General features: G+C 37.9%; 1 protein-coding gene across 2 annotated transcripts in view; it reads right to left on the bottom strand.

Moving 5' to 3' along the window:
- Positions 1-6,761: 6,761 nt before the first annotated feature.
- Positions 6,762-9,780, bottom strand: part of LOC110462336 (APGW-amide-related neuropeptide-like) — a 42,077-nt gene continuing 39,058 nt past the window's right edge. The window contains exon 3 of one of the 2 annotated variants that reach the window (XM_021516272.1): positions 6,762-7,158. The gene's annotated coding sequence lies outside the window, so the exon portion shown is untranslated. The remainder of the gene's footprint in view (positions 7,159-9,780) is intronic. The other variant, XM_021516271.1, reaches the window with a different exon arrangement.

Genomic DNA, 9,780 nt, shown 5'->3' with positions numbered 1-9,780 from the left:
ACATCTGTGTGTATTGTGTCTCACAACCTATGGTAAACCAAGGGTATTATGTCTCTGTCTATGGACTGCTACGTGTATGTGTCTCATAATCTATTGTAAACCGATAGTATTGTCTCTCTGTCTATGGACAGTTGCATGTATTGTGTCTCACAACCTATGGTAAACCAAGGGAATTGTGTCTCTGTCTATGGCCAGCTATGTGTATTGTGTCTCTCTATCTATTGTAAACCAACGGTATTGTGTCTCTGTCCATGGACAGCTATGTGTATTGTGTCTCTCTATCTATTGTAAACCAACGGTATTGTGTCTTTGTCTATGAACAGCTATGTGTATTGTTTCTTACAGTCTATGGTAAACCAAAGGTATTGTGTGTCTGTCTATGGACATCTATGTGTATTGTGTCTCTCTATCTATTGTAAACCAACGGTATTGTTTGTCTGTCTATTGGCAGCTTCGTGTATTGTGTCTCACACTCTAAGGTAAACCAAGGGTAGTGTGTCTCTGTCTATGGCCAGCTATGTGTATTGTGTCTCTCTATCTATTGTAAACCAACGGTATTGTGTATCTGTCTATGGACAGCTGCGTGTATTGTTTCTTACAGTCTAGGGTAAACCTGCGGAATTGTGTGTCTGTCTATGGACAGCTCTCTGTCTATGGACAGTTACGTGTGTTGTGTGTCACAGTCCATGGTAAACCAAGGGAATTGTGTCTCTGTCTATAGACAGCTACGTGTGTTGTGTCTCACAATCTATGGTGGAGCGATAGTATTGTGTCTCAGTCTATGGACAGCTACGTTTATTGTGTCTCACAATCTATCTATGGTAAACCAAGGGGATTGTGTCTCTCTCTATGGACAGCTAAGTGTATTGTGTCTCACAACCTATGGTAAACCGATAGTATTGTCTCTCTGTCTATGGACAGTTCCGTGTATTGTGTTTCACAGTCTATGGTAAACAAAGGGTATTGTGTCTCTCTCTATGGACAGCTACGTGCAATGTGTCTCACACTCTAAGGTAAACCAAGGGTATTATGTCTCTGTCTATGGACCGCTATGGGTATTGTGTCTCTGTTTATGGACAGCTACGTGTTTTGTGTCTCACACTCTAAGGTAAACCAAGGGTATTATGTCTCTGTCTATGGACTGCTACGTGTATGTGTCTCATAATCTATGGTAAACCAATAGTATTGTGGCTCTGTCTATGGACATCTATGTGTATTGTGTTTCACAGTACATGGGAAACCGATAGTATTGTGTCTCTCTCTATGGACAGCTAAGTGTATTGTGTCTCACACTCTAAGGTAAACCAAGGGTATTGCGTCTCTGTCTATGGACACCTACGTGTATTGTGTCTCATAATCTAAGGTAAACCAAGGGTATTTTGTCTTTGTCTTTGGACAGCTAGGAGTATTGTGTTTCACAGTACATGGTAAACCGATAGTCTTGTGTCTCTGTCTATGTATAGATACGTGTATTGTGTCTCATGTCTATGGATAGCTACGTGTATTGTGTCTTACTGTCTATGGTAAATCAAGGGTATTGTGTCTCCGTCTATGGACAGCTACGAGTATTGTGTCTCACAATATATGGTAAACCAACGGTATTGTTTGTCTGTCTATTGGCAGCTTCGTGTATTGTGTCTCACTATCTATGGTAAACCAAGGGTATTGCGTCTCTGTCTATGGACACCTACGTGTATTGTGTCTCATAATCTATGGTAAACCAATAGTATTGTGGCTCTGTCTATGGACATCTATGTGTATTGTGTCTCTCTATCTATTGTAAACCAACGGTATTGTTTGTCTGTCTATTGGCAGCTTCGTGTATTGTGTCTCACTATCTATGGTAAACCAAGGCTATTGTGTCTCTGTCTATGTACAGATACGTGTATTGTGTCTCATAATCTAAGGTAAACCAAGGGTATTATGTCTCTGTCTATGGACACCTACGTGTATTGTGTCTAACAGTCCATGGTAAACCAAGGGAATTGTGTCTCTGTCTATAGACAGCTACGTGTGTTGTGTCTCACAATCTATGATAAACTGAAAGTATTGTGTCTCTGTCCATGGACAGCTACGTGTAATGTGTCTCACAATCTATGATAAACCAAGGGTATTGTGTTTCTGTCTATGGATAGATACATGTATTGTGTCTCACAACCTATGGTAAACCAAGGGTATTATGTCTCTGTCTATGGACAGTTCCGTGTATTGTGTTTCACAGGCCATGCTAAACCAAGGGGATTGTGTCTCTCTCTATGGACAGCTACGTTTATTGTGTCTCACAATCTATGGAAAACTAAGGGTATTGTGTCTTTGTCGATGGACAGCTACGTGTAATGTGTCTCACAATCTATGGTAACCCAAGGGTATTGTGTCCCTGTCTATGGACAGCTAGGTGTATTGTGTCTCACACTCTAAGGTAAACCAAGGGTATTGCGTCTCTGTCTATGGACACCTACGTGTATTGTGTCTCATAATCTAAGGTAAACCAAGGGTATTTTGTCTTTGTCTTTGGACAGCTAGGAGTATTGTGTTTCACAGTATATGGTAAACCGATAGTCTTGTGTCTCTGTCTATGTATAGATACGTGTATTGTGTCTCATAATCTAAGGTAAACCAAGGGTATTATGTCTCTGTCTATGGACACCTACGTGTATTGTGTCTAACAGTCCATGGTAAACCAAGGGAATTGTGTTTCTCTCTATGGACAGCTACGTGAATTGTGTCTTACTGTCTATGGTAAATCAAGGGTATTGTGTCTCTGTCTATGGACAGCTACGTGTATTGTTTCTTACAGTCTATGGTAAACCAACGGTATTGTGTGTCTGTCTATGGACAGCTACGTGTATTGTGTCTCACAGTCTATTGTAAACCGATAGTATTGTGTCTCTGTCTATGGATAGCTACGTGTATTGTGTCTCACAATCTATGGTAAAACAACGGTATTGTGTCTTTGTGTATGGACAGCTACGTGTATTGTGTCTCACAATCTATGGTAAACCAAGGGTATTGTGTCTCTGTCTATTGACAGCTACGTGTATTGTGGCTCACAGTCTATGGTAAACCGATAGTATTGTGTCTCTGTTTATGGACAGCTATGTGTATTGTGTCTCACAATCTATGGTAAAACAACGGTATTGTGTCTTTGTCTATGGACAGCTACGTGTATTGTGTCTCATAATCTATGGTAAACCAAGGGTATTGTGTCTCTGTCTATGGACTGCTACGTGTATGTGTCTCATAATCTATGGTAAACCAAGGGTATTGTGTCTCTGTCTATGGACAGCTACGTGTTTTGTGTCTCACAATCTATGGTAAAACAACGGACTTGTGTCTTTGTCTATGGACAGCTACGTGTATTGTGTCTCACTATCTATGGTAAACCAAGGGTATTGTGTCTCTGTCTATGGCCAGCTACGTGTATTGTGTCTCACAGTCTATGGTTAACCAACGGTATTGTGTCTCTGTCTATGGACAGCTACGTGCAATGTGTCTCACTGTCTATGGTAAACCGATAGTATTGTGTCTCTGTCTATGGACAGCTACGTGTATTGTGTCTCACAATCTATGGTAAACCAAGGGTATTTTGTCTCTGTCTATGGACAGCTACGTGTATTGTGTCTCACAGTCGATGGTAAACCAAGGGTATTGTGTCTCTGTCTATGGCCAGCTACGTGTATTGTGTCTCACAGTCTATGGTTAACCAACGGTATTGTGTCTCTGTCTATGGACAGCTACTTGCAATGTGTCTCACTGTCTATGGTAAACCGATAGTATTTTGTCTCTGTCTATGGACAGCTACGTGTATTGTGTCTCACAGTCGATGGTAAACCAAGGGTATTGTGTCTCTGTCTATGGACAGTTACATGGATTGTGTCTCTGTCTATAGACAGCTACGTGTGTTGTGTCTCACAATCTACGGTAAACCAACGGTATTGTGTCTCTGTCTATGGACAGCTACGGGTATTGTGTCTCACAATCTATGGTAAACCAAGGGTATTTTGTCTCTGTCTATGGACAGCTACGTGTATTGTGTCTCACAGTCGATGGTAAACCAAGGGTATTGTGTCTCTGTCTATGGACAGCTACGTGTAGTGTGTCTCACAGTCTATGGTAAACCAAGGGTATTGTGTCTATGTCTATGGACAGCTACGTGCAATGTGTCTCACTGTCTATGGTAAACCGATAGTATTGTGACTCTGTCTATGGACAGCTACGTGTATTGTGTCTCACAGTCGATGGTAAACCAAGGGTATTGTGTCTCTGTCTATGGACAGTTACATGTATTGTGTCTCTGTCTATAGACAGCTACGTGTGTTGTGTCTCACAATCTATGGTAAACCAACGGTATTGTGTCTCTGTCTATGGACAGCTACGTGTGTTGTGTCTCACAATCTATGGTAAACCAACGGCATTGTGTCTCTGTCTATGGACAGCTACGTGTATTGTGTCTCACAGTCTATGGTAAACCAATAGTATTGTGGCTCTGTCTATGGACAGCTACGTGTATTGTGGTGAGGATTTGTCAGCATGGCTAGTTAACAAGCTCGTGAGAGTCAGAACGTCTGTGCTATTGTTTACAATATGTACCGTCAAACACGGACGGAAATAATGTATCAGCCGGTACTTATTGATACGGCGACATACTTGCGAGTTGTATACTCTCATCGTTGATCCCTCTTGACTTCGATTGTTCATGCTTTCACGATGAACTTTGGAATCTTCACCACACTTTCTTCCACGTATGCATTCCCCATCTCCTACCCTGTATTAATCCTATACACTATCACTATATAAAACACATAGCCGCCAGCAGTGTTGTGACGTTTTGGGTCCATATGCACTTTTATCCATGGCGCCAGACTTGTAAACTTAGCATTGATAATAACCGATATCGATAGTACTCGATGTAGTAGAAGTGTACTGTCTAAATGACATAATGCTAATGCGATCCTTGTATTATTGATAACAGCTTTATTAAAAATGAGCAAAGGTTGAACCTGATCGATATTAAAAGTTTCGTATTAATAAGATCGACAAAACAACAGATCAAGCAAAGTAACTGTAAATTGAGCATAAGCTTCATTAAACATATGGTAATATCGTCAACTTCCATTTCTATAACTTGTTCTGGTTTTGTTTTCTTTGCTCCGAATCAACGTTCTCTTCGTTTTTGACGTATTCATCATAATGTTATCATTACAGTACAAGGCTGAACTATTCTGAAGATCTTCATGATGAAGGGAGCCAATATGCGAGGCAATGTTGCCTTTTATTTGAATGTTATTATCATCATCAAACATGTCAACCTCACAGTGTTTTACGTACAGTGATTGGCCGTGTATGTTTATAGTTAATCTGTTGCTGACGAATACAGCGAACAGTCAACGAAATGAATAAGTGTCTTCTGAGGTGTCAGATACATATATTGTATCTTGTCATATTGCTTTTCGTTGCATACATACCTTGTATACAATGATTGATCCCTGCTATATAACTATTTATCAATTATGGACTTTTGTTGAGGTAAATTTATGGTTATATGAACATGAGAAAGTGATATTGATCGAGACGAGGTCGAGGTAAATATGACTTTTTTTGCAGGTCCATCTAGACACATATCAACCAAAAGTAAAGTCCTTAATTGTTATTTGATTTTTTTCATTGAACTTAATAGAACGTAAGCAAATTGAAAAGAAAAAAACAATGCATTCAACGAAAAGCAATATGACGTTACAATTGAAGTGACGTCATAAAGACAATATCGACCTGCTGTTTCTAAAGATAGTAACACCGAGTCAACATCACATAACCACCGATCTCGATGTTAAAACCAGTTAGGACTAAGGAAAATGTTGCGTCTTCTAGTATATGGGTGTAGTAATATGAAACTGTTTACCTTTAAAATGTATCAATGTAATTGTGACATTTGACACTGAAATACATAATATTGATTGACTGGCCTACAATTGCGCATTATGTGCATGTTGCATGTTCTTTTAGGCATAACTCTTCATTAAATTCCAGGAAGTCATTTAATTTGCTTCTCGAGACAAGCAATAAAGAGAAAAAGAACTAGAATCAAGGTAGTCTAAGAAGCTAAATCACTTATTATAAACCGAAGACCAGGACAAAAAGTAATGAAACTGTTCTCATGCTCAAACCAATCTCCTTATAAGTTGCTTTAAATCATTTGACAAGGTTAATAAATCAGGACTAGACACAGAACTCCCGAACATTCCTTTAAATCATAGACAAAAGGGGAATTTGTATTTACATGTATCTATGCTTTAGTCCAAAGTCTTGTACGGATGATGGAAACTGACTCAGAGTACGGGCACGTTTTCATGAATACAGACCTTGGTAATCAGGTTATAGCGGTGGGCAATCGACATTGAGTGGAATAACGACGTTATGTTACTACAGCTTAAAACAACTCTAAACTATCATTATTTTCCATTAAACTTGCAGTTGTTTCTGTTTGGTAATTTGGTCTGTTTGAAAAAGCTACGACTTTAAGTCATACAAAAAGTTCTGATCAAGTTTTGTGATTACATAATTACATACATTGTTACATAAGTATGTGCTGAAATGATTGTGTAAATTGTGTGTTGGTAAATTGATTTATATTTGTGAAAAAATATTGAATAGATGCATGTACATTCATGTCAAAATGGCTGATTGCTAAGCTTATACATTTGTAGTACATATTGGCGGAGCTACAGATGACGCAATTTTCAAAAATAACTAGCATCACTATAGCTCATCAACTGCTTTATTGATAATACACCAAACATTTTAATTTAACAGTATGCCACATAAGATGTTCTTTCGTATCTCATTGTTCATTCCTTTCATCACTTAACTTTAAAAGGAACTATGAAAGGGAGCAAACAAGAAGCGTAGAGTGATCATTTAAACTGCAAATGTTAATTTAAGAAAACAACATTCAGTTCTTGTGATTTTGAGATGTTTATTGACGTCAATCGTAGTTCAAAAAGCTTAATTTGTATTTGAGTTCATTTTCAGGGATTTTAAGTAGGCTTCCAATATTACACGCCTGCGATTATCTTTACTCCACCAAATCCAAAACGAGGTCGGTCTCCGTGGACGAAATAGGTCTAACACATAACGTCATTCAGGAAGAAGCAATGTCTGAAAATAAGCAAAGTACATTTATTAGTGATTTTAATTTCAACAACATTTATTTTTATGATAGTTATATTAAAAATAACACTGCATTTACGTTGTTTCGACTTGAATGAAATGATTATTATGTTTTCTTTTTATCTATATAATGATATGTCTTATCTTCCAGCATTTAAGTCCAGAAGATGGATACCAGGTTGAGTTCGAGCGGAAGTCGTATGCTTTAAACGTATAACACATAGAATATATACGATTGTACTAATAAAGAGACGGAACATCAATCTTGATTGCTACTTGGCGTAACACACTAAGGACACATATACATGTACATATTAAATACCATGCAATAAATAAGCAAAGCGGTATATGATAGTGATTTTATGTCGAACAGCTGGTGACCAATCAGCGAATTTTCTTATTTTGAAACGTGTGACATTGCACATGCCAAAAACCCTCTTTTCAATTTGCTTTGATATATAGCTTGCACTTCAGTCCAAAACGAATTTTCAAACATGACTTTGATGTCACTTTGAATTAAGTTAAACATGACAAAGCTGAAAACATGGAAATGATGATGTGTTGTTATTGTTATTGTAACACCAATTGCTCAACTACATTGCAATCTGTATTAAGCAACCAACCGAGGGAATTTTGAAAACCGATCGTTAAATAAAAGTGGTCGTTAGATGTAGTTTGAACATATTTCTCTCACAGAATTTAACGACCGACCAGCCGAACGATACCTTATTCAGACAACCGTACACAGACCACCACCCCAAGCGCACATTTACACTTAATTGCATATCTAATTAGTTTCAAACAGCATCGTTCAATAGATCAGGTGAATAACTAAATATTAGTTTAATGGTCATTATGACAGCAAAACAAACAAGCTAGAGTGTTTGAGAAGGATTGGCATTTCACTCAGAACAATGATCGCCGGAGACTAAGTTCTCAGTTCATTGTGTTAATGAGCGTATTATTAACGGAACAATATAAGGAACAGCGATTCATAAATCGTATCAGGCTCTTGACGAATTAATTCAAAGCTATTTGTTTACGTTGTTATATAAGTGTACTGTCAAATGTTCATTTTACGAACAAATGACGTCACCCCAAACCATGTGTTTCAGGTTTCTGTTCAAACTTCTATGAATGTTGCTTATGGGGTTAATTCCTATTGTGGACTTACATATATATGAATGCATGGTTAATGTGTATAGCTTACGTACGTAATGTTCTGCCACATAAATTCACCAGTTGACCTTACAACAATTATTATACATGTATATGTAGTTTATTAAGGGCATCTAAAGAACCTGAATTTAACTTACAACTTTCATTTAGTTTATACCTGCCTTAAGTATTAAATACGCGGCCTTCCAAACAACCTCTATCGTTTGATCCTGAACGTTACCTATAATTCACTTGCATTTAATGACAAAAGCCCGAGTAACGGCCTTCAAGACAATTTGAATCTCTGGACTCCGAATGTGACACACAACACGTGGCTTTAATAACCAATGGGCATGTGGGGCTAGACATTTAACTGTATTAGAGTTATATTACAAACTAGGGAACAGTCTGTAGGATATGAAACAAGATCACCTTGCTAACTTCATATGTTCCGTCCTGAGATTCTTAATCTATCAAGTCCTATTGTCCAGAACATGACCAGCTTATAACGCAATCGTCACCTGTGTCTTCGTATTTCGTTACGGGCCTTTTAATCAAACAATTATATTTATATTCTAGAGAATCATAACAGTCAACACTGACATTTTATAATTATTCGAACTGTTTGTTCAATAAGGAAAATATTTCATTCTTTACTCTTACTTCAACACAATGTCATGCTAACAGTTCTGTGAACATTTTGCCCTCGGCCGTATGTCTAAGCAACACTTAAGGGTCAGGAGGGACAATAGTATGAGTGAATTAGAGTATACGCTGATACAGACGGACACCCCAAATTATCAATTATTGCTAATTAACAATCATGGAAAATTCTGTCGTTCACATTAGCAGACAGCTGACGTCTACTCAACACTTAATAGGTAATTTAATCTTAAAATGAATGTGGAAAAAGCAACGGAGCAATAATTATGCCTTTTCGCCCTCCGCAGTAATGAACATCGAACGCAGAGTAATTGGGCTCGGTTTTGGTGTAAATAGTTCGCTGTGACTAATTGCAATCCTCAATGCCTATCCCTACCCTCCATGTCAAATGAAGACATGGTTCCGTATCCGCTAGTCGTGTTAATCCATGGATCGGTCCTGTCATGCAGAGAGATATACTTTCGAAATCGTCATATCTGAACAGTTTCTTTTATAAATAGCGACGTTATAAAAATGTAAGATAAAAATCCGCCCCTGTGCATCTTTATTTCACAATTAATTCATGTCGGCGCTAAGACACCAGTCCAATATGTGTTTTTTTTTTCGAATTGCAAAACTGGTAAAATAACTCGTTGGAGTCATTTACTAGAAGATGTTCAAATTAACTATGATAATATGTATTCATTGAATGTACGTTAAAAGTCTGAGCAATGAAAGTACATTTCGAAAACGTTAAGCAATCAGAGAATGAGTGGCACTTTGGAGTCTTGGTTTCTTATTTCGTTCATTAAA

Source organism: Mizuhopecten yessoensis, unplaced genomic scaffold, assembly GCF_002113885.1.
Source record: "Mizuhopecten yessoensis strain PY_sf001 unplaced genomic scaffold, ASM211388v2 scaffold10771, whole genome shotgun sequence".
In the NCBI taxonomy this organism is placed as follows: Eukaryota; Metazoa; Mollusca; class Bivalvia; order Pectinida; family Pectinidae; genus Mizuhopecten; species Mizuhopecten yessoensis.
This window is presented reverse-complemented; position numbering and strand designations above follow the sequence as displayed.